Genomic DNA, 24,159 nt, shown 5'->3' on the forward strand with positions numbered 1-24,159 from the left:
TGAGTCCATATAGTCATTTATCAAGTTATTTGTGAGTAAACTTGTTTGTAAATAATGAACCTTTTTCAGCGTTCAAGAATGAGGGGCAGCATTATTAGGAAATGGGTATGTATTGTGCAGATGTTATATTGGGGAAATTGAGGGCCACATTCAATTGTTTTTTTTTCCATTTCAACATAGAATTTCTTTGATTAACCAGAGTATGTATTCCTTACACATGGAATTAGAAACCCAAATATATAAACAGATGAAAAAAAAACACAGAAGGAAAAGGGAGAAGATGAAATTTGGAGAGAAAAGAGATCGTTCAACAGAAAACTAAAATGGTTGAAAATGGAATGAAAGGAAGAAAATAGATGGAAGGAGGAAAAGGAGGAAAGAATCTTTGGCTATATTGGAGTATGGGAGGTTGGTTATCAAGGAACGGAGGGAGGTGCCCCTCTGGATGTGGGTTGGAGAGGGGGAAAAAAAGAAACTATTTACTCTTTCCATGATATAGGAAGAGAGTTACTGCTGCTCTCTTCCTTGTTATCTAAACCTGGCTCACAAAGTTTTTTAGTGTTTTGACATCTGGCTTTGGCTTCTGCCTGCATTCTGCCTCACATTACTAAGGTATTGGTGGTAATGATGCTGGTGGATAGGAATGGGATTGCCTTTGAGACTTTAAAAGTGATGTGAGACTTTGGATTTTAAGCCTTCTGTGATTAATGTAGCCAAAGCAAATTACTGAAAGCTAGCTTTCTGCCTTTTATTACTTGAAGTCATTTGGTTCCTTTTCTTTGCTTTCTTTGCTAGTTGAAATAAAACTGCTTTGTAGAACATTTTTACATCTGCCATTATTAATTTGTCAGCTAAGTTCTTAGCTGCATTTCAGTCCTTGAGAGTTTACTCCAAATATGTTTAATATCTAGGTTTTAGGTTCAGGGCAGAGCTGAAAGGAATAATATTTAATGGGGAAAGTTGAAATTAAAAGAGTTTAAATTATTAGTGTACCTTCTCAGTATATAACTTGGGCATTTCTTGCATCCAGATTGCCAAGTGTTTCTGAGCCAAAGTCTTCCCTGAGTTTCTAGTAGTTTGTTAAAACTGTGTTGATGACAGATCTATCCTATAAATATGAAAATCTCAATTCCAGATATGTTAGGTATGGTTATTGATAATTAAATATAGGGCTTTAAATAGATTTTACTTATTCACATAAGTGCTTTGAGATCAGTTTTGACAGGTATTAATGCCGTTGAGAAAGGGCAGAGTTAATACACAAGTGTTTTATATTTTGTTTCAGGACTGACTAAGAAATGAAAACGAGCATCTGAGCATATTGTATAAGTCTATAGAAAATGGATAACTAATAACTTTTGGGCCAGGTTCACTTGTTTTTCAAAAGAAGTTTTTATTGAAAGCTTTTAGTTTTTATTACTCAGACTCAACTGAAGCTAATGTGCTTTTTAAAAGTTTTCAAGTTTTACTCTTTGCTGGCTAATGATATATTTGCCTCTTCTGCCATAAAATTATTTAAATATCTATGGAATTTTATTCCTTTAGGTTTCCCTGGATGTGAAGAAAAGATTAGCAGTATGAAAAATATGGCAGACTGATTTTAGAATAAACTAGTCATTACAGACATAAAAGGGGGCATTAGGTTTGAGAATGTGATCAGATTTAGTTTTAAGTGGTGCAGTGAATTGATTTTTTTCATGTAGACAATTGATAACTCCAAGTATCAAGAGAAGCTGTTACCTTTAGGATGGAGTGCTAAAGATAACTGAAGGACGTATCAGGAAGTCTTTATATATAGACTGCAGTAGAAATGTTATCCCTTAGTCAGTTGGAGTTGGATTTTTAATTGCCATGTGTGGTTTATCTCTTTTGCTTCCCTGTTGACTCATAGACTAAAAGTAAATAATTCAGTTATCTCAGGAAATGCTTGGTAGGTTAACAATTAACTTTGTTTTTAAGAATTTGTTGTTAATTTGTTCAGTAATACAATGGCTGAGTAAAATTTCATATAAAATTTTATAAATATTGACTGAAAAAATATAATTGTTTTAACTGAATTATAAAATGCCTTTAGGTTGAATTAAAGTATTTGCTAATATTCTTAAGCCCAATGGAAACTTTAAATCTATATTTCAGTGATTATATACAGTAATCACATATAATAAATCATACTGATAATTACATATAATTTTAAAATGTGATAAAGGTAGACTGTGTTTAGCAATAGTCATCATTTAATTAGTTATTCAGCTTGAGAAGTTGGTTTTCCAGTGTCATCTGAGGTTTTGTTTCAGTATTTCATTTCATCCAATTAAGAAAAATGAGCATAAGATCTCATAAATGGCAGGATTTCCTTCTTAGGCTGAGTAGTGCTTTCTTGTGTATAAAGCATTCTTCCATCGATGGACATTTAGGTTGTTTTTATTCCTTGACTATTGTGAATCCTGCTGCGATGAACATAGGATTACATATGTTTCTTTGAGATAATGATGTGTTGTCTTTTGATAAATTTCTTGAAATGGATTTCCTAGATTGTACAGTAGTTCTATTTTTAATTTGTTGAAGAACTTCCATGTTGTTTTTTTTATAGTGGTTGCATGAATATACATTCCCACCAACAGTACACAGCTATATATCCTTGCCAACACTGTATTTCTTACCTTTTTGATAATATCCATTTTCACAGGTTAGAGGTGATAAATGATTTTGGCTTTGATTTACATTTCTCTGATGGTTAGTGATACTGAGCACCTTCTCATCTACCTGTTAACCATCTGTGTGTCTTCTGTGGAAAAATCTCTATTGAGATCTTATGCTCATTTTTCTTAATTGGATTTTTCTATTGCTATTGAATTGTATCAGTTCTTTGTATATTTTGGATATTAGTCTTTTACAAGATGAATAATGTGCAAATATTTTCTACCCTGCATTAAGTTTCCTTCACTGTGCAGCAACTTTGTATTTGATGTAGTTCCAGTTATTGAACTTTCCTTTTGTTATTTTTGCTTTTAGTGTAAAATCCAAAAAAGCATCACTGAGAATGGTGTCAAGGGGACTTCCCACCTATATTTTTTTCTATGAGTTTTATAGTTTCAAGTGATTCATTTAAGTCTTAAATCAATTTTTAGTTCATTTTCATGTATGGTGCAAAATAGTGGTCTAATTTCATTCTTTTGCACATGGCTCTCTAGTTTTCCCAACACTGGTTACTGAACACTGTTACACTCCATTGTATGTATTCAGCCCCTTTGTGTGGTACATTAATTTACCGTGTGTGTATGTATATATATATATATATATATATATGTATATTTAGATATATAAGTTTGTTTCTTGGCTTTCTGTTTTTTTCCCATTAATCTCTGTATTTGCATGCCACTGCTATACTCTTTGGATTATTATAGATTTGTAATAGTTTGAAACCAGGAATTGTGATGCTTGGAGCTTGGTCCATCTTTCTCAAGATTGCTGTGGTGATTCAAGGTCTAGATTCAATACAAAGCTTAGGATTGTTCTATTTTTGTGAAAAATGCCACAATATTGATAGAGATTTTGTTCAATCTGTAGATTGCTTTGAGGAGTGTGGACATTTTGACATTATTAATTTTTTCATTGTGCAAGCATGGTGTATCTTTCCATTTATTTGTGGTGGTGTCAGTTTCTTTAATCAATGTCTTAAAGTTTTCAGTGTGAGGGTCTTTCACTTTCTAGGTTAAATTTATTCTCAGGTATTTTATCTTTTTGATGCAATTATAAATAAGATTGTTAATTCCTCTTTCTGATAGTTTGTTATTAGTATACAGAAACATAAAATATTTTTGTATATTGATTTTTTTGTCCTTGACTGAATTTATTCTAACAGTTTTTCTATATATAAAATCATGTAATTTGCAAGTGGTTATAGTTTTATTTCTTCCTTCTGGTTTGAGTGCCTCTGATTCTTTCTCTTGCCCAACTTGTCTGACTAGAACTTCTAATACTATGTTGAAGAAAAGTTGCAAGGGTGGGCACCTGGTCTTGTTTTTAATTTTAGAGGAACAGGTTTCAGCTTCTCACCACTGAATATGATTTGAGCTGTGGACTTGTCATATATGCGCTTTATTATATTTAGGTATGTTCACTTTATATCCACTTTGTTGAGAATTTTTAATCATACATTTATGTTGAATTTTGTGAAATACTTTTCTGTATCTATTAAGATGATCATATGATTTTAGTCTTTGATTTTCTTAACATGGTATATCACTTTGTTTTTAATATTCACTTATTTTTTTCCATTTTTATTTTCTTATTTTCCTTTCTTTTTCAGCAATAGAATTTAGTGATTCATCCTTTAGATATAGCACCCAGTGCTTATCCCAACAAGTACCCTCCTTAATGCTCATCACTCATTTAGTTCATCCCCCTACCCACATCCCGCAGGCAACTCTCAATTTGTTCTCTGTTTTAAGTGTCTCTTATGGTTTATCTCCCTCTCTGTTTTTATATTATTTTTGCTTCCCTTTCCCTATGTTCTATTTTTTTCCTTAAGTTCCACATTTGAGTGCAATCATATTTGTTTTTCTCTGGATTATTTCGCTTAGCCTAAGGCACTCTAGCTCCATTCACATTGTTGCAGACGGCAAGATTTTTATTCTTTTTGATCACTGAATATTTTATTTTCTATATGTACATATATATATCACATCTTCTTTATCTATTCATCAATTGATTGACATTTGGGCTCTTTCCATACTTTGGCTACTTTCAGTAGTGCTGCTTTAAACATTGGGGTGCATGTGCTCTTTGAATTAGTATTTTTGTATCCTTTAGATTAATACCTAGTAGTGTAATTGTTGGGGCAGAGGTAGTTCTAGCCATTCTGACAGATGTGAGGTGGTATCTCATTGTGGTTCGATTTGTATTTCCCTGATGATAAGTGATGATGAGCATCTTTTCATGTATCAATTACCTATCTGGATGTGTTCTTTGGAAAAGTGTCTTTTCATGTCTTTTGCCCATTTCTTCACTGGATTATTTGCTTTTTAGGTGTTGAGTTTGATAAATTCTTTATAGATTGTGGATACTAACCCTCTATGTGATAAGTTGTTTGCAAATATCTTTTCTGATTTGGTCATTTTCTTTTCACTTTTGTTGCTTGCAGAAGCTTTTTATCTTGGTAAGGTCCCAATAGTTCATTTTTGCTTTTATTTCCCTTGCCTCCAGAAACATGTCAGGTAAGAAGTTGCTGTGACTGGGGTCAACAAGGTTGTTGCCTGGTTCCTCCTCTAGGATTTTGATGGCTTCTTGTCTTAGATTTAGTTTTTTCATCCATTTTAAGTTTATTTTTGTGTATGGTATAAGTAAGCGGTCCAGGTTCATTCCTCTGCATGTTGCTGTTCAGTTTTCCCGATACCATTTGCTGAAGAGACTGTCATTTTTCCATTGGATATTCTTCCTTCTTTGTCAAAAATTGGTTGGCCATATGTTTGTGGGTCCATTTCTGGTTCTGTCTTCTGTTTCATTGATCTGTGTGTCTGTGTTTGTGCCAGTACCATACTGTCTTGATGATTACAGCTTTGTAATACAGCTTGAAGTCTGGAATTGTGATGTCTCCAGTTTTTATTTTGTTTTTCAACATTACTTGGGCTATTCCTGGTCTTTTATGATTCCATACAAATAATAGAGTTGTGTATTTTAGCTCTATGAAGAATGCTGGTGTTATTTTGTTCAGGGTTGCATCGAATATGTAGATTGCTTTGGGTGGTATCGACATTTTAGCGGTATTTGTCCTTCTGATCCATGAGCATGGAATGTTTTTCCATTTCTTTGTATCTTCTTCAATTTCCTTTATGAAAATTCTATAGTTTTCAGTTATAGATGTTTTACTTCTTTGGTTAGATTTATTCCTAGGTATTTTATGGTGCATTTGTAAATGGGATCGATTCCTTGATTTCTCGTGCTGCTGTTTCATTGTTAGTGTGTATAAATGCAACTCATTTCTATACATTGATTTTTATATCTTGTGACTTTGCTGAATTCATGGATCACTTCTAACAGTTTTTTGGTGGAGTCTTTTTTGTTGTGCTGTGAAGAGTGAAAGTTTGACTTCTTCCTCCTTGCTGATTTGAATGCTCTTTATTTCTTGTTGTTGTCTGATTGCTGAGGATAGGATTTCAAACACTATGTTGAGTGGTGAGAGTGGACATCCTTGTTGTATTGCTGACCCTTGGGGGAAAGCCCTCCATTTTTCCCCACTGATGATTATATTAGCCGTGGGTCTTTTATATATGGCCTTTATGATCTGGAGGTATGTTTCTTATATCTCTGCTTTCTTGAGGGTTTTTGTCAAGAAAGGATGCTGCATTTGATCAAATGCTTTTCTGCATCTGTAGAGAGGATCATGTGATTCTTACCCTTTCTTTTAGTAATATGATGTATCACATTGATTTGCCAATACTGAACGAGCCCTTCATTCCAGGAACAAATCCCACTTGGTTGTGGTGAATAATTCTTTTAATGTATTGTTGGATATGGTTTGCTATTATCGTGTTGAAAATTTTTGCATCCGTATTCATCAGGGAAATTGGTCTGTAGTTCTCCTTTTTAGTGGGGTCTTTGTGTGGTTTTGGAATTAAGGTAATGCTGACCTCATAAAATGAGTTTGGAAGTTTTCCTTCTATTTCTGTTTTTTGGAACAGCTTCTAAAGAAACTGGATTCTTGTTTGTTGGGAGATAACTTGATAACTGATTGAATTTCTTAACTGGTAATGGGTCTGTTCAAATTTTCTTTTTCTTCCTGTTTCAGTTTTTGGTAGTTTATGTTTTCTAGGAATTTGTCTATTTCTTCCAGATTGCCCAATTTGTTAGTATATAATTGCTCATAACATTCTTTTAGTGTTATTTATATTTCTGTGGTGTTGGTTGTGAGCCCTCCTCTTTCATTGGTTATTTTATTTATTTGGGTCCTGTCCTTTTTCTTTTTGATCAGTCTGGCTAGGGGTTTATCAATTTGGTTAATTCTATGGAAGAACCAGCTCCTGGTTTCATTGATCTGTTCTGCTTTTTTAATTTCAATATCATTATTATCTAATCTTTATTACTCCCCTTTCTTTGGTGGTTTTGTGCTTTATTTGCTGTTCTTTTTCCAACTCCTTTAGTTGTAAGGGCAGGTTGTGCATTTGAGACCGTTCCTCCTCCTTTAGGAATGCCTGGATTGCTATATACTTCTCTCTTATGACTGCCTTTGATGCCTCTCAGAGGTTTTGGACTGTTGTGTTCTCATTTTCATTGGCTTTTGTGTACTTTTTAATTTCCTCTTTATTTCTTGGTTAACCCATTCATTCTTTAGTAGGGTATTCTTTTTTCTTTTTAGTTTTTTTTTTGTTATTGTTTTTATTTATTTTTGAGATAGAGAAAGTGCGAGTTAGGGAGGGGCAGAGGGAGAGAGAGAGATTTGATTGGGCTCTGTGCTGACAGCAGCGAGCCTGATGCAGGGCTCAAACTCACAAACCATGAGATCATGACCTGAGCTGAAATTGGACTCTTAGCCAATTGAGCAACCCAGGCACCCCAATAGGATGATCTTTAATTTCCAAGTATTCACGGATTTTCCAGTTTTTTTCTTGTGGTTGATTTCAAGTTTCATAGAGTTGTGGTCTGAAAATATGCGCTATATGATCTTGATCTTTTTGTACTTGTTGAAGGCTGATCATTGACCCAGTATGTGATCTGTTCTGGAGAATGTTCCATGTGCACTTGAGAAGAATGTGTATTTTGCTTTAGGATGAAATGTTGGGAATATATCTGTTAAGTCCATACCATCCAGTATATCATCAAAGCCATTGTTTCCTTGTTGATTTTTCTTCTTAGATGATCTATCCATTACTGTAAGGGGGGGTGTTGGAAGTCCCCTACTATTATGGTATTATTGATGACTTTCTTTTTGTTTGTGATTAATTGATTTATATATTTGAGTACTACTAGTTGGGGGCATAAATACTTACAGTTGTTTGAGCTACTTGATGGATGGACCCCCTTAATTATGATATAGTGCTCTTCATCTCTTGTTACATTCTTTATTTTAAAATCTAGTTTGTCTGATATAAATATAGCTACTCTGGTTTTTTTTTTTTTTTTTTTTTTTTTTTGTCCTTTGGCGTGATAGATCGTTCTCCATCCCCTTACTTTCAGTGGTCATGAACTCCTTTCGATTTTGTTTGTCTGGGAAGGTCTTTATTTCTTCTATTTTGAATGACAGCCTTGCTGGATAAAGAATTCTTGGCTGAATATTTTTCTGATTCAGCATGTTGAATATATCCTGCCACTCCTTTCTGGCCTGCCAAGTTTCTGTGGACAGATCTGTTGCAAACCTGATCTGTCTTCCCTTGTAGATTAAAGTCTTTTTTTCCCTTGCTGCTTTCATAATTCTTTCCTTATCTGTGTTTTTTGTGAATTTGACTAGGATATGCATTGGTGATGATCAGTTTTTGTTGTATTTAATGGGAATTCTCTTTGTTTCTCAGATTTTGATGTCTGCGTCTTTTCCCAGGTTAGGAAAGTTTTCAACTATAATTTGCTTATATAAACCTTCTGCCTCTTTTTCTCTCTGTTCATCTTCTGGGACTCCTATGATTCAGATGTTATTCCTTTTTAATAAATCATTGAGTTCTCCCAAGTTTTTTGTGAATGATCTTTTGACTTTGTTTCCCTCTTATTTTTCTTAATTTTTTCCATAATTTTTTCTTGTGTTTTATTGATTTTTTTCCTTTGCATTGTCCATTCTTGCTGTCATGGCATACATCCAAGATTGCATCTCAGCTATAGCATTTTTAATTTCAGCCTGACTAGATTTTACTTCTTTTATCTCTACAGACAGGGATTTTCTAGTGTCTCATATGCTTTTTCAACTCCACCTAGTATTCTTAAAATCATGGTTTTAAATTATAGTTCAGATATCTTATATCTGTTGATTACAAACTTGGCCATCATTTCTTCTTGTTCTTTCTTTTGGGGTGAATTCCTTTGTCAGTATGGAGGAAGAAACAAAAAGATAAAAATTAAAAATTAAAAACAAAAGAAAAAAATGAAATAGAGGAACCTAGATCCTAGATGTATTTCAGTCTGCTTGTTGAAAGAAGCTTGATAGAAATGAGAAAAAAGAGAAAAGAAAAAAAAATTAAAGATTAAAAAAATGTAATAAAAGAGAATAAAAATAGATGAAAATTTTTTCAGAATTAAAAAAAATGAAAATTAAAAAAGATTTTGCTCTTTCTGTATCCAAGAAAGAGAAAGAAATGAAAGAAAAAAGAAAATAGTTTAAGCAAAAACAGAAGCAAAAAAATTGAACCCATGAACCAGGAAACAGAATGAAACCTGAATCAAGTTACATCCCTTTTCCCCTAGAACTGAAACTTAGAATCTATAGCCCTTACTTACATTAAGCAAGATTTGTGCTGGTCTTCTGGGGGATGTGTGTGGAGGGTGTATTTGGGCAGGGCTTGGTATATAGTAGCTCTCTTTATTAAGTGCCGCTGCTTATCTTATCTGAGTGGATCTGGGCACATGCGCGCACACACACATAGATGGGTAGAGGTGGAAATGGCTTCACCCAGCTCCCTAGTCTCTGGTCCAGGAACTTCATCCTCTCACCGGCCTCTGGTCAGGCAACTTTTCTTTGTCTTAGGTTTCTGTCCTCTCCCTGCCTCTGCCTTGTCCATGTCCAAGCTGTGCACTTGCCAGGTGACAGTCCTCTCCAGAGTTTTATCTCAGATGGGGTGAGTTTTAAAACTCCATACTTCGGAGTCTCTCATGGCTTGGACTTATACCAACTCTCTAGGGGGAGGGTCTTGCTGAGCAATGGCCAAGTGCCAGCTTGCCTTAGAAGCCATTCCAGTGATTGCACAGTGGCAGAGGATCAGAGATGATGGCACAACACTTGGTGGGCACTGGGTTTTTGCTGTATTCTGAAGTCTTAGTCCCAGTACCAGCAAATGTGATACTCTTTGGGGTCTGCTGAGACCTTTCTCTGCACAGGCAGTGTATGGCTGCTACCAAATGCACTCCAAGGAGGGGAACTACCTCTTCCTGTGTGGCACACAGACCTCTCAGACCACTCTGCTTGCTACTGGGGATTTGCCCTACTTCTTCACCAGAGCAATGCCAGGCACTGAGCACTGAACCCTCAGACTCTGCTCCACTCTTTATAGGATCCTGATATTATTTTGGGGAAACCTATTTCTTGTTCAGTCCCTTGTGAGTATTTCACTATTTCTCTGTCTCCAGCTACTTTCAGTGGGATTACTTTTCTTGCATGATCCCAATCTGCCTTACTCTCCCCATTTCTCTCTCTATTCTCTCTCACGAAAATGGCTCCCTACCCTCTGTGGCTTTTCTCACCCCCAGTTCACCTCTCCACACCACGTACCTGCCAACTTCTATAGCTCAAGTCATGCAGATGGTTGTGTTAATCCTCAGATCATTTCCTAGGTGTTCAAGATGGTTTGGTGCTGATCTCGCTTCATTTCAGGGACAAGACAAGGCCAGAGTCTCCATGCTGCTCTGCCATCTTAACTCCTTCCATATATCACTTTGATATGTGGATGTCGAGCCATCCTTGCATCCCTGGAATACATCTCATTTGATCATGGTATATGATCCTCTTCATGTATAGTTGAATTTAGTGTGCTATTTTTTATTAAGGATTTTTGCCTCTGTGTTCATCAAGGACCTTGGTCTATAATTTCCTTGTAGTGTACTTGTATTGTAGCGTTATTTATTGTAGTGTACCTGTACTTTGGTATCAGGCTAATCCTGGCCTTATAAAGTGTTTCCTTCTCTTCTGTTTGTTTGGAAGAGTTTGAAAAGGATTGGTGTTAGTTCTTCTTTAAATATTTGTTAGAATTCACCATTGAAGCCATGTGGTCCTAGACTTTTATTTGTTGGGAGGTTTTTGATTCCTAATTCAACCTCATTATCAGATTTTCTCTTTATTCATGATTCAGACTTAGTAGGTTGTATGTTTCTAGGAATTTACTTATTCTGTGTTTAACTTGTTGGAGTATAAACTCATGTATTCTTAGTTTTTTCTATTTTACTATGTACACTTGAATCTTTTTTAAAAAAAATAATAAAAGTTAATAGTTTTACCCCTGGTGAAATTCTCTTGATGTGTTTGGTGGATACTTCAATAACTACATTACTGTGTGGGGTCTGTTGGTAGTGTCTGTTTTTTTCTCTTGGTTTTCAGTCAGATGGTGCTACTTATTGGCATACTTAAATGGGACCTAATTGGATCTGGACATGGTGAATAAAGAATTGTGGAGGCTTCTGATGATGTTCAGTTGTTTTAGAGAAATTCCACCTTTTATTTTGCATTGTCAGAGTAGAAATCAGAGGATGAGCAGATTGAACACTGAGTTGCAGTTACGTTTAATTTCTATCTCTGAATCTCCCCTAGTCCTAGAGATTAATTTTCCAAGATTTTAAATTGAGGGCCTGGTATTTTTCACTAGAACTCCCCCACGAAGTCCTGGACTCAAACAATGTAGGTATATTATCTCTGGAGGGAAGAAAGGAGGGAGGACAACATCCTTTCAGAGCATCCATAGTGTTAATATAATTTCATAATGTTATTCTTTTGCAAGTGTACAGTGGAGTTTTTCAGATCATACTGCAGTTAGTTTGAATGCAGAAGCAGCAAGAGAATGCAGCTATTTTCAATTAAGCCACATAGGAAACAGTTTTGCAAAAATACAAAGTAATGCTTTATTTTGGGTGAGGGGAATAGTTTCGATCCAAAAAGTTACTTAAAAATGAATCAAATCTTTTATTTCTCAATATTCTTATTTTGATAAATTAATTACCATAACCAGCAAAATCAAAAGTTCCTGGTGATCCTCAATAAAAAAGAGGTCTGATACCAAAAGCTTAAGAAGTGCTGTTTTTTAAATTAATTAATTATTTAATTAATTTATTTATTTTAAGCTAAGCTCCACACCCAAAGTGAGGCTCAAGCTTAGGACCATGAGGGGCGCCTGGGTGGCTCAGTCGGTTAAGCATCTGGCTTTTGCTCAGGTCATGATCTCACAGTTTGTAGGTTTGAGCCCCACATCAGGCTCTGTGCTGACAGCTCAGAGCCTGGAGCCTGCTTCAGATTCTGCATCTCCCTCTCTTTCTGTACCTCCCTCGCTCACATGTTCTCTCTCTCTCTCAAAAAATAAATAAACACTAAAAAAAAACCCCAAAAACTCAAGACCATGAGATCAAAATTGCATGCTCTACTGACTGATCCAGCTAGGTGTCTTGAGAATTGCTGTTCTAACCCTTTCATCCTTAGGGAACACTATAGAAAAGTGTACTCTGCTTTTAGAGGCTCTGCTTAGCTTTTTAGCTTTTGTGTATGTCACCTGTTTTAGGAGAGAGGTTAGGTGCATGTTTGGGCCAGTTTTAAGCTTTTCACTTGTCATCACTTGTTACGTTGTATCTTTAGTTTTGTATCTCCAGTTCTGTGAGACTGCAGAAGTTTTGTTGGCTTGCCTGTTCCCCTGGCAGCAGGCCTCTGTGCAGTGTCTGGATATTCAGGCTCTTACTCTGCATTCAAAGAGAATGTGGCTGTTAATATATCCCTTTACATCTCTTTAATTCTCTCTCACTCCAGGATCATGGTCTCTCTATTCCTGGATGCTTCCGCAGTTCTTGAATGGATTTAAATGGTTCTTGTTTTTATTCATTTATTTGTGTTCTGTTGTTCTCGGTAGGGATATGGTTGACACTAGCTATTTTGTCACGTTCGGAGTTTAAAAAGAAAATTTGTAATTACTACAAACCCAAAAAATGTTATTTGCATTGTTTACAGTTCTCATACAATGGAAGCAGAACTCTTGTGTTTTAATTTTGAAGATAATTTTGAAAACAATAATTTTGGCATCTTCGAGTCTTTTTGATACTAAAGAATATGTGAAACCTAAAATATAAGACATAATAAACTCCTGTGAACTGTGAACCCATTGCTCAATTTAAGAAATAGAATATTAAATACTGCTGAAACTCTGGCTTGATCCCTTTCCTCTTTTTCCACAGGTAATCAAACTTAAGATAATTTTGTTCATTTTTCTACTTGTAATTGTTTTTTTACTATATGTATACATGTTCTCAAACCTTTTTTTTAAGCTTGTAGAGAATACTTCTTTCAAGTAATTGAAAGTTTTATCTAAGTGATAAATTTTTACAATGAAATTATGTATACAATTAAAAAAATAACCATTCAAGGACTTTTTTGTAAAATAAATAAAGCTACCTCCTTCTCCCAATAATTCTTGCTCCTGACTTATATTTTTGACAGTTGTCTCCATATTTAAAAGTAATAATCATGAGGCACCTGGGTGGTTCAGTTGGTTAAGTAGCTCATGTCATGATCTCATGGTTTATGAGTTCGAGCCCCGCATCAGGCTCTGTGCTGACCGCTCACAGCCTGGAGCCTCTTTCGGATTTTGTGTCTGCCTCTGTCTATTTCCCCTGCTCACACTCTGTTTCTCTCTCTCAAAAATAAATAATAAAACATTAAAAAATAATCATATACCTACATTTCTTGATATTTATAGCTTTATTGAGGTATATTTTACATACCATAAAATTCACCCATTCAGTTGTTCAATTCAGTGATTTTTGAGTAAGTTTATAGAATTGTGCAGCCATCACCACAATCATTTTTAAAAGTTTTTTCATCTCCCTAAAAATTTTCCTGGCTTTCATTTGTAAACAATCCCCATTCCTCTTCCTTAGTTCCAGGCAACCACTGATCTCTTGTCTGTGTTTGACATTTCCTTTCTCTGGATTTCTCATGGATATGTAGCCATTTACTCCATTCTATAGTGTTTTTGACGTTTATCCGGCTCGCAAAATGTGTAAATAATTTATTTTTAAGTACTGAATAGAATTCCATTGTATGGCTATACCAAATTTTATTTGTCCATTCATGGACTTTGGCCTCTTTTCAATGTTTAACTTTATGAATAATGTTAGGAACATTTGTGACAAGTCTTTGGACTTATTTTCATTTGTCTTAGGTTGATTGAGATGGCATTAGTGAGTTGTAGCTTTTCCTTAATATGGTTAAGTTTTTAAGGAACTGCTAAACCTTCTTCCAAAGTGGTTGTACCATTTTACATATTCACCACACTGCTGTTTGGGGGTTCTAGTTTCTCTACATCTTCATTAACACTTTATGTTATTTGTCTTTTTATTATAGCCATTCTAGTTGGTATATAATAGTATTGTGTTTTTTAAAAAATGTATATTTATTTAGAGTTCATGAATGGGGTAGGGACAGAGAAAGAAGGGAGAAAGAGAATCCTAAGCAGGCTCCATGCTTTTAGCACAGGGCCAAACACAGGGCTCTGTCTCACAAACCATGAGATCATGACATGAGCTGAAATCAAGAGCAAGTTGCTTAGCTGACTAGGCTACCCAGGCATTCTCCTGTTGTTATTTTAATTTGGATTTTCCTAGTTACTAATGTTGTGGACCACCTTTTTATTCATTTACTATTTGTATTTGTCTTTGGTGAAATGCCTGTTCAAGTTCATTGCCTTGACAATTAAGTTTCAACAGTTTCTGCTTTATATAATTTTTTCTAAGAGTTATAGATGGTAGATACAAGACCTTGATATGATTTGCAGATAAAGTCTATGGCTTTTTAGTGGTACATTGAGAATCACAAAAACTTTCAATTTTAATGTAGATTATCACTTTTCTGTTTTGTTGTGTTAGTGTCGTACCTAAGAACTCTTGGCATAATCCAAGGTTATAAAGATTTTCTCTATTTTCTTCCAGAAGATTATAGTTTTATCTGTTACATGATCCCTTTTTGAGCTAATTTTTTTATTGTCTGGACAAAGGATTTAAATTCATCTTTTTACGTGTTGGTATCCAAGTATCAGCACTATTTGTTAAGGCAACTATCTGTACTAATAGCTTTTGCACTTTTGTTGGACCTGGCTCGTTGTATTGTTGGCACTTTATAAAAATCCACTGACCATAAAATTAAGGATTTATTTTTAGACTCAGTTCTGATCCATTGAACTGTGAGCCTATCTTTAGACCAATATCCCATTCTTTAAAAAAAAAATTTTTTTTAATACTTATTTTTGAGAAAGAGACAGAGCATGCATGGGGGAGGAGCAGAGAGAGGGAGACACAGAATCTGAAGCAGGTTCCAGGCTCTGAGCTGTCTGCACACCCAGGTGCCCCCAATATCCTATTCTTGATTAACATTGCTTTATGATGTTAGTCCTCCAATTTTGTTTGTTTTTTTTCAGAATTATTTTGGTTATGTAAGATTCTTTTTATTACTTCATCTAAATGTTGTAACCATTTTAACTATTTTTGTAAAAAAAAATGAATGTGCCTTTTGGGATTTTGATGGAGATTGAGTTAAATTTGTAGGTCACTTTGGGGAGAATTGATATCTTAACAATATTGAGTTTTGTGGGCACCTAAGTGGCCCACTCAGTTAAGTATCCAGCTTTGTCTCAGGTCATGATCTCATGGTTTGTGAGTTCAAGCCCCACATTGGGCTCTCTGCTGTTAGCACAGATCCCACTTTGGATTCTCTGTTCCTTTCCCCTTCTGCCCCTCCCCCCCTCAAAAATTAATAAACATTAAGAATATTGAGTTTTATAATTAATTAATATGGGATATTTCTCCATTTATTTAGATACTTTTAACTTTTTTAGCACTATTCTTCAGTTTTAATTATCCAAATATTGTACTTTGTTCAATTTATTCCTAAGTCCTTTATTTCATGTCATTTTAAGTGGAATTATTTTTTTCATTTTTTTTGGTTTGTCACAAGTAGTTGGAAGTACAGTGGGCTTTTGTATATTGATCTTGTATCCTCCTACCTTGCTAAACTCATTCATCAAGTCTAGTAGTTTGGGAATGTTTACATGCATGCATGCACAAACACAGGCATGCTCAGATTCCTTGAGATTTTCTTTGTATGTAGGGTTATGTCATTGGCAGATAAAAAGTTTTGTGTTTTTCTTTACAAACTGGTTATCTGTAGTCAGTCTACTTTTCTTCCTTTTGTTGATTGCACTTCTAGTAAAATTGGAATAAAAGTAGAAAGAGTGACATCTATGCTTCATTCCCCCTTTTTAGGAGAAGGCATTCATCATTAAGTATTATGTTAGCTCCAGAGCTTTTGTAGTTGCTTTTTATTGGTTTGAAGAACCTCTCCTTTATTTCTAGTTTGTTGAGAGTTTTTTTGTCATGAATGGTATTTTCCCAGATGCTTTTTTTGTGTCTGCTTTTCTGTGTCCTGTGTTTTTCTTTTTCCCTTTGTTAATATGGTGAGTTACACTGATAGATTTTTAGATATTAAACCAGCCCTATATTTGTGGGGTAAATCCCATTTAGTCCTGTGAGTCCATTCTGACAGCTGTGGTGAAGATGTCGATTTTCATGCCTTATCTTATCCTGGTTGGAATGTCATTCCAGGAGAGTTTAGGGAAGAGAGCAGTTCCACATTAGAATGCTACAGACTCAATGTTGTTCTTAACCAAAATTCAGTAGTTTTTTAAATAAAACTGTTTCTCAATTTTATATATCAGGTTATTGAAATGGTTGCTTTTTAGACTTTATTTTTTGAGGAGAGAATTTGTTGACTTTGTCATTTTGTGATGCTACAAGTGAATTGACATTTCTTGAGTTTCATGTGTCCTACAATCATTTCCTGGTATGCAGGATGATACTTCAACATTCCATACTTGTGTGGCCCCCCCCCCAAACCTCCCTTCACTCTTCACACACCCTTTCTCTCTACAGTCCTTCCATTCATTACGTGTAAGATAGTTTTAGGTAGGTTAAAATTTGAAATTCCTTGTTTACTACTATGTAAATATGTTTATAACTGGACTTTTTTTTTTGGCAAAACTACCATTATGCAGTAAATAGTTGCTTGTTTTGGTCTCTTGTCTCTCTCTCTCTCTCTCTCTCTCTCTCTCTCACACACACACACACACACACACACACACACACACGTACACACACCCTTTTGCTGAATCTTTGCATACATCCCTGGCATACCTGGAAAACCATGATTAAATATGCTGGTAATCTGTTTCTTTAATCTAGAGACTTAGATCCTTAAATTCTGGGAAAACTTTTATTGTTTCTTTGATTGTTTCTTTCCTTTCTGTTTTTTATGTGTTCTTTTAAATAAAATACTTTGTTAATCAGAATTAGAACTCTTGAGGAAAATTAATATTCTAATCTTCTTTCTTGTTTTTCATCCTTTTGTTTTATTCTACTTTCTAGAACATTTCCTAAACTCATTCATAAGAATCAGGATGATGACATTAATCTTCTAAATACTAATGCAAAGCTAGAAGACAGTTGAGTTTTGTTTTCAATTTGAAGGAAATACAATTTCTAACCTAGAATTCTATGCTCAGACTATTAAATTAAGTGTCGGATAAGATGACCAAATGAATTTCACAAATATACCTTTCCTGTATCATTTCTCAGGATTCTACTAGATTAGAGGAGCACTGCCAAAATAAGAAAGTAAATCATTAAAAAGGAAAACATGGGGTCCCTAAACTAGGACTTTACTACAAGAGAGAGAGGTCCAGTTTATTTCCAGGGTAATGTTGAAGAGAGGTCTCAGGATGACAAGTTGGTGAGCATCCCAGAGCTTTATCAGTTCGATTTGAACAGATCAGAAGATTTTAAGAGAAATATTTTCAAGAAGATAAGATTGATAGACTTTTTAATGAATTTGAAAGATAGTTCTCTCTCTCTCTCTATATATATATATACATATTCATATATGTAACATATAAAGACAGTTGCTAACACTGAGGAAATCTAGAATGGTTGTACAGAGTAGGAAATTTATAGTATACTTCTTGTGAATAACATTCACAACTGTGAATAACATTTACAGAATTACAAAAAGTGAATTCTAACAGACTAAATTTACAGCTATATTTGGAAGATTGGGGAAACTAAGTGTTGATGTGCAGTGTGAGACTAGGAGGGGGAAAGAATTGAAAGGAAAGTGAAATCCTTATTTCTAGAATAGTAAATTGCTATTCAATGTTTAATGTTCTCGAGAAATTGAGAAAGTAGTAATATAAGCCTACTTACCACTCAAGGTTATGGAGATAAATATCCAAATAATCAGAATTAAAAATGGTTATATCTGAGGAATGGCAATAGATTGTGGAAGCATTGTGCAGGTGTTGGAAGATAACTTTGTTTTTGAAACAGCTGTCTAGAGCTGTTTGACTGTTTCAACTATTAAACATATAACCTCAAATTATAAAAAAATAAAACTTTAAAAAATATGTACTATGAAGTGAATTGGAAGTTCTTTAAGTATGAGCAGGACCGTTCAATAGCCCTCATAAAAGTAGGATGATACAGCTAGAGCATTCACTTTGTGTGCTGCCTTTGTTGGTGGATGTTTTTTTCTCTTAGACTGGTTTATTTTCCTCAGAAACAAATGTTTTACAGTGGTGTTTTTTCTCTCCCACATGAGAGTAGCCAGTCTTCTTTATCAGTGTTGTGTGAAAAGGAGACTGGGTACCCTGTTAACATTCAGACCATGAACGCTTACTTAATTTCTGTTTTCGGTATGAATGTGCCCCTCTGGTTCCGGTGTCTTGGTTTTGGAATCCCTGTGGTTCAGTTTCTCCAGAAAGTAAGTGTCCCATCTTCTGCACTGGTTATAGAACGGCGTTTGCCCTTTGGGAACGGGAGCAAGAACCTCAGGTCACCTTGCTTTTACATAGACTTGCAGCCAGTCTTCATGTCTTGCTTGCAGGTTCCTTCGCAGAGATAGCTTGTGTGTCTAATTTTTGAGGTTTTCTAAGGTTCAAGCTATTTCACATGGTTTGTTTCTTTGTCTGTTGACTTGGATTTCAGTTTTGTCTGTTGAATCAGTTACTACGTGCTCATCTCCTTTCCAGCTTACAAAATTTTGTTACCATCATCTTTTTTCCCCCTTCCTGTTCTATTATACATAAAATTTAAAAAAAAACCCCAAGAACAAAATTATTTACTGTCATTTTAGTCATACTTTGGGGAGAAAGTAGAGCTAAACTTGCAGGTTTAGCCGGAGATCCAGGTATACTTTATTTTTAATTTTTTATTAATAAATTTTATTTTTTAGAGCAGTTTTATTTTTTTAGAGCAGTTTTGTTTACAACCAGGTTGAGAGTAAGGTATAGAGATTTCCCATATAACTCTTGCTTTCACATCTGCATAGCTCTCTTTTACCTGTATCACCACTAGAGTGGTACATTTGTTAAATTTTGGACCTACATTGACACATGGTTATCACTCAGAGATTATATTTTATATTAGGGTTCACTTTTGATATTGCACATTTTAGAAATTTGACAAATATGACGTGTATCCACCCTTATACTTTCATAGAGAGTGGTTTGTCTGCCATAAAAATCCTATGCATTTGGGCTTTCATCCCTCCCTCTACCAACCCCTGGCAACTACGGATCTTTTCATATCTCCATAGTTTTGCCTTCTCCAGAAAGTTCTATTGTTGGAGTCACACAGTAAGTAGCCTTTTCACATGTGCTTCATTTACTTAGAGGAAACTTAATTGCACATTTTTATTTCTTTTCATGGCTTGATAACCCATTTCTTTTTAGTGTTGATTAAGATTCCGCTTTTTGGAGAGGGCACCTGGATGGCTCAGTTGGTTGAGTGTCAGATTCTCCGTTTGGCTGTGGTCATGATCTCATGGTTTGTGAGTTTGAGCCCCACATGGGGCCTGCTTGGGATTCTCTCTCTTCTCTCTACCCTTTCCCCTGCTCACAAACACCTGTACTTTTTCTCTAAAAGAATAAGCTTAAAAAATTATTAAAGATAACTTTGGATATACCACATGGTTGGTTTGTTCATTCAGTTACTGAAGGTCATCTTAGTTGCTTCTAAGGTTTGGCAGTTATAAATAAAACTGTTCAACATCTGTGCTCAATTTTTGTGTGGACATAAGTTTTCACTCCATCAAGTATGAAATCAATGGGAAAAGTTGGGAATAAATGACTTCTGGACACTATTGACCCTTCTGTTCATGAACATGAAATATATATTTATTTCCTTGATTTCTTTTATTAGAGTTTTGTATTATTCCTCCTATAGATCTTATATGCGTGTTACTGAGTTTATGCCTACGTATCTCATTTGTTCGGGAGGTGTTGTAAGTAGTGTTCCACTTATTCATTGCTGCTATGTGGTGGTGCAGTTGATTTTTGCATTTTAACATCGTGTCGTGCAACTTTGCATTAATTGATTATAAATTCAAGGAGGTTTTGTTTCTTTCATATTTTCTGTATCGACAATTTGCAAACAAAGATGGTTTTGACAGACTGTGGTGAGAGTTTTCTTGCCGTCTTTCTCATCTTAGAGGGAAAGCTTCCCAGTTTCCCATCATGAAGTATGATGTTAGCTGTTTGTTTTTATAGATAATACCTATCAAGTTGATGAAGGTCTCCCTCTCTATTCCTGGTTTACTGAGAATTTATATCATGAAGGATTTTGGATTTTGGATGTTGGATTTTGTTGAATGCTGTTTCTCAATCTGTTGATTCCCAGAGTGCATTTCCCAATGTGCATTTAAAATTAATCTATATTCACTTTTTTGAAAAATGTGTTTTTGAGAGAGAGAGAGAGGGTGGAAGGGAGAAAGGGAGAGACTGAGGAGAAGGGCAGAGAGATGGAGATAGAGGATCTGAAGAGGATCTGTGCTGAGATCCAGAGAGCCCAATGAGGTGCTTGAACTCCTGAACCATGAGATCATGACCTGAGCCAAAGTTGGTTGCCTAATGGACTGAGCCACCCGGTCCCACCCCCCGCATCCACTTTTAAGTAATAATATAACACTTCTTGGGTAGTGTGAGTACCTTATATCAAAATCATCCTAATTCTTCCCTCCCTGCCTTTTCATCATTGCTGTCATTCTTGACATTTATATGTAAGCATATATATATATATATATATATACACAAGCATTTTCCCTTTATTTACTGGTTCTTTGATGCCCTTCCTTTCTTTATGTGGATGTTTTTCTGACCTATATTTTAGATATTTTTTCCTCCTTCACTTTTGAGGAATAATTTTATGAGGTTCAGAATTCCAAGTTGGTGACTTAAATACTAAAGAGATTACTGAACTGTTCTTGTTTGCATGGTTTCCTTAGAAATGTTGTATGCAATTATTACCTTTGCTTCTCTGTAGCTAAGGTGTTTTTTCCTTGGCTTTTTTCAGAACATTTTCTTTATCTTTGATTTTTTTGTGGTGTCAGTATGATTGCCTAGATAAACTTCTGTTTAGTGTTCTCTGAGCCTCTTGGATCTGTTATTTGGCAATGGGCAGTAATTTGAGGGAAATTCTCAGGCATAATTATTTTTAATATTCTGTTCCTTTCTTCTTCCATCACCTATTTCTCCCATCCCCCCATCTACCTTCCCTCTGGCAACTTTGTTCCTTATAGTTATGAGTCTGTTTCTTGGTTTGCCTCTCCCAACCCCTCCTTTGTTTGTTTTCTTAAATTACATATATGAGTGAAATCATCATGGTATTTGTCTTGCTTTCACGTAATTCACTTATCATTATACTCACTGGCTCCTTCCGTGTTGTTGCAAAAGGCAAGATTTCATTCTATTTTGATGGCTGATTAATATTTCATTAAAAATATATGCCACATCTTGCTTCCCCATTCATCAACTAATGGTCAATTGGGCTGTTTCCATAATTTGGCTATTATAGATAAGGCTGCTGTAAGCATTGGAGTGCATATATCCCTTTGAATTAGTGTTTTTGTATTCTTTGAGTAAATACCTATTAGTTGAATTGCTGGATTACAGGGTAGTTTTATTTTTGACTTTTTGAGAACCTCCATACTGTTTCCCACAGTGACTGCACCAGTTAGCATTCCTACCAACAGTGTAATAGGGTTCCCCTTTCTCTGCATCCTCTCCAACATCTGTTGGAACCTATAAATGGGTATGAATTCCTCCATGTTTTCGGCTCCTTGGGGTTCAGTACTCTCTCAAACCAGCTTTCATTGTAGTAGCTTATTATAGAGCTTTTGCTGAGTTCTTTCCATGTAAACAAGTGCTAAGTTTCTTGTCTTTCCTTGAGTTTGATTTCTAGTTGGTTGGTTGCCTTTTGATAAATTGTAGTATAGCTCTGATTTTGCACATTATCCAGCTTTTGTTTTATTCTTAAGGTTGAGAGCATTGCTTTTTCCAGTTTTCTGTATCCTAAGCCTTTTCCCACTACATTTTGGTTTTAGTTTGAGAGAGACTGTTCTTTCTTAGATTTGAGATTTATTCCTTTGGTGTTAAAACTTACTTAAATAAAATTTTAAAAGAATAAACAGTTTTCTTTTCACCATCTGTAAATTTTTCTTTTAACATTTTATTGTTCTTTCAATAAGTTAGTTTTTTCAAGACAAATCAGTTGCGAAGATAACCTATCGTGCTGTTCAACATAGTTACACTTAGCAGTAAATCAGTATCATTGATACTTGAATGGCGTCCTGACACCCTGCACAGTTGAAAGTCTATGTAGAATGTTTGACTCCGCAAAACTTAAGTACTAATAGCCTACTGTTGACTAGAAGCCTTACATTCAATTAACACTTATTTTGTATGTTATATGTATTATATACTGTATTCTTGCAATGAAGTAAGCTGGAAAAGAGAAATTATTAAGAAAATCACAAGGAAAGTACATTTACTATATTTAATGATACCATAAGTTTATAAGGTGAATCATCTATCAGTTATCTGTATCAATATTGTCTTATATGATACAAAACACTCTAGATGTTACATGTATAACTAACAGACATCAAAAATGAAAATGTATGAAAAAATTCATATTTATTTATAGGTATAATGATTCATGCACTAATAATGAAGCAGCAGCAGGATGGTTGCTTTTTGATAGCCCAGTCTATGTACTAATGAACTCGTAAGACTTCTGTGGCATATTACAGATATATTCATAATAATGTATTGGAAATATTACTTATTTTTAATTTTATTTTGAAAGAGAAAGCATGTGTGAGTGGGGGAAGGACTGAGAGAGAGAATCACAAGCAGGCTCCACACTCCTAGCATGGAGCTCGACATGGGGCTTGAACTCCCAAACCATGAGATCATGACCTGAACTGAAATCGAGTTGTTTGCTTAACTGACTGACCCACCCTGGTGCCCTTGGACATACTACAGTTAAAAAAACAAAACAAAAACTCACCTACCTCCGATGATAGGGTGATAAGCAATTTCCCCAATTATAAGAGAGGCATAATGAACAATGACATAATAATTTTTTGAAAGCAAAGTTATAAAAAACTAAGAAAACCAACATGTTAGTAATGTTATATATCAGTCACCTTATGCCTATGTAAGAATAGGTTGTATGCTCCCATACAGGTCTTGCACATGATGTTTGACATGATGACTACTCAGGTGAAGATGATGACACAAAAGGTCTCATATAGTTCTTGCCATAGAGTTACTTGATTTCTACATGAAGACACTCAGATACACGGCAGTTAAGCTGATTAACTGTGTGGCATGATGATTGTTAATAATCGCTTGTTAAATGGAAGTAAATCATCATAAAGGTCTTTATCCTTGTCATCTTAACATTGAACACACTGAGGAGGAGGAGCAAGAGGAGGAATTGGTCTTGCTCTCTCAAGGGGTGGCCAAGGTGGAAGGAGAGACAGGCACATTTAGTGTAACTTTACGGAAATATATTGTCCAGTCTGTCTGACTTACTTTGCTTTTTCATTTTTCTAAAAATGTTTCTATTATGGTACCCCAATCCTTCTTCTACCATTTGCTTTGGTTTTCAGTGTCTGTGTTCTAGAACAGTCCATATCATAAAAGAAGTCAAAAGCAGTCTTGAATAATCAGAACCCTTCTGTCAGATTTCTAATGTTAGTATGTTTTCTCACGTTGCTGCTTCTCCCGTCTTCTTCCTCCTCATCGGCACTGATTTGGAAGCATTCGTCTCCTGTTCATTCTTCTGGTGTGGAATCTATCAACTCTTAAATTTCTCTAAGATCTGTAATCCATAGTTTAAAATCATTTCCCATCCTCCCTGCCTTTTTCCCCGTTTTTTCTTTGTTTC

The 24,159-nt window shown here is 35.1% G+C and overlaps 1 protein-coding gene across 1 annotated transcript in view; it reads left to right on the plus strand.

The window, feature by feature from the left end:
- The window catches only part of SCAMP1 (secretory carrier membrane protein 1), a 119,299-nt gene that overhangs the window by 60,546 nt on the left and 34,594 nt on the right, over positions 1-24,159 (plus strand). The gene's annotated exons all lie outside the window — the stretch shown is intronic.

Source organism: Suricata suricatta, chromosome 6 (genome assembly GCF_006229205.1).
Source record: "Suricata suricatta isolate VVHF042 chromosome 6, meerkat_22Aug2017_6uvM2_HiC, whole genome shotgun sequence".
Classification (NCBI taxonomy): domain Eukaryota; kingdom Metazoa; phylum Chordata; class Mammalia; order Carnivora; family Herpestidae; genus Suricata; species Suricata suricatta.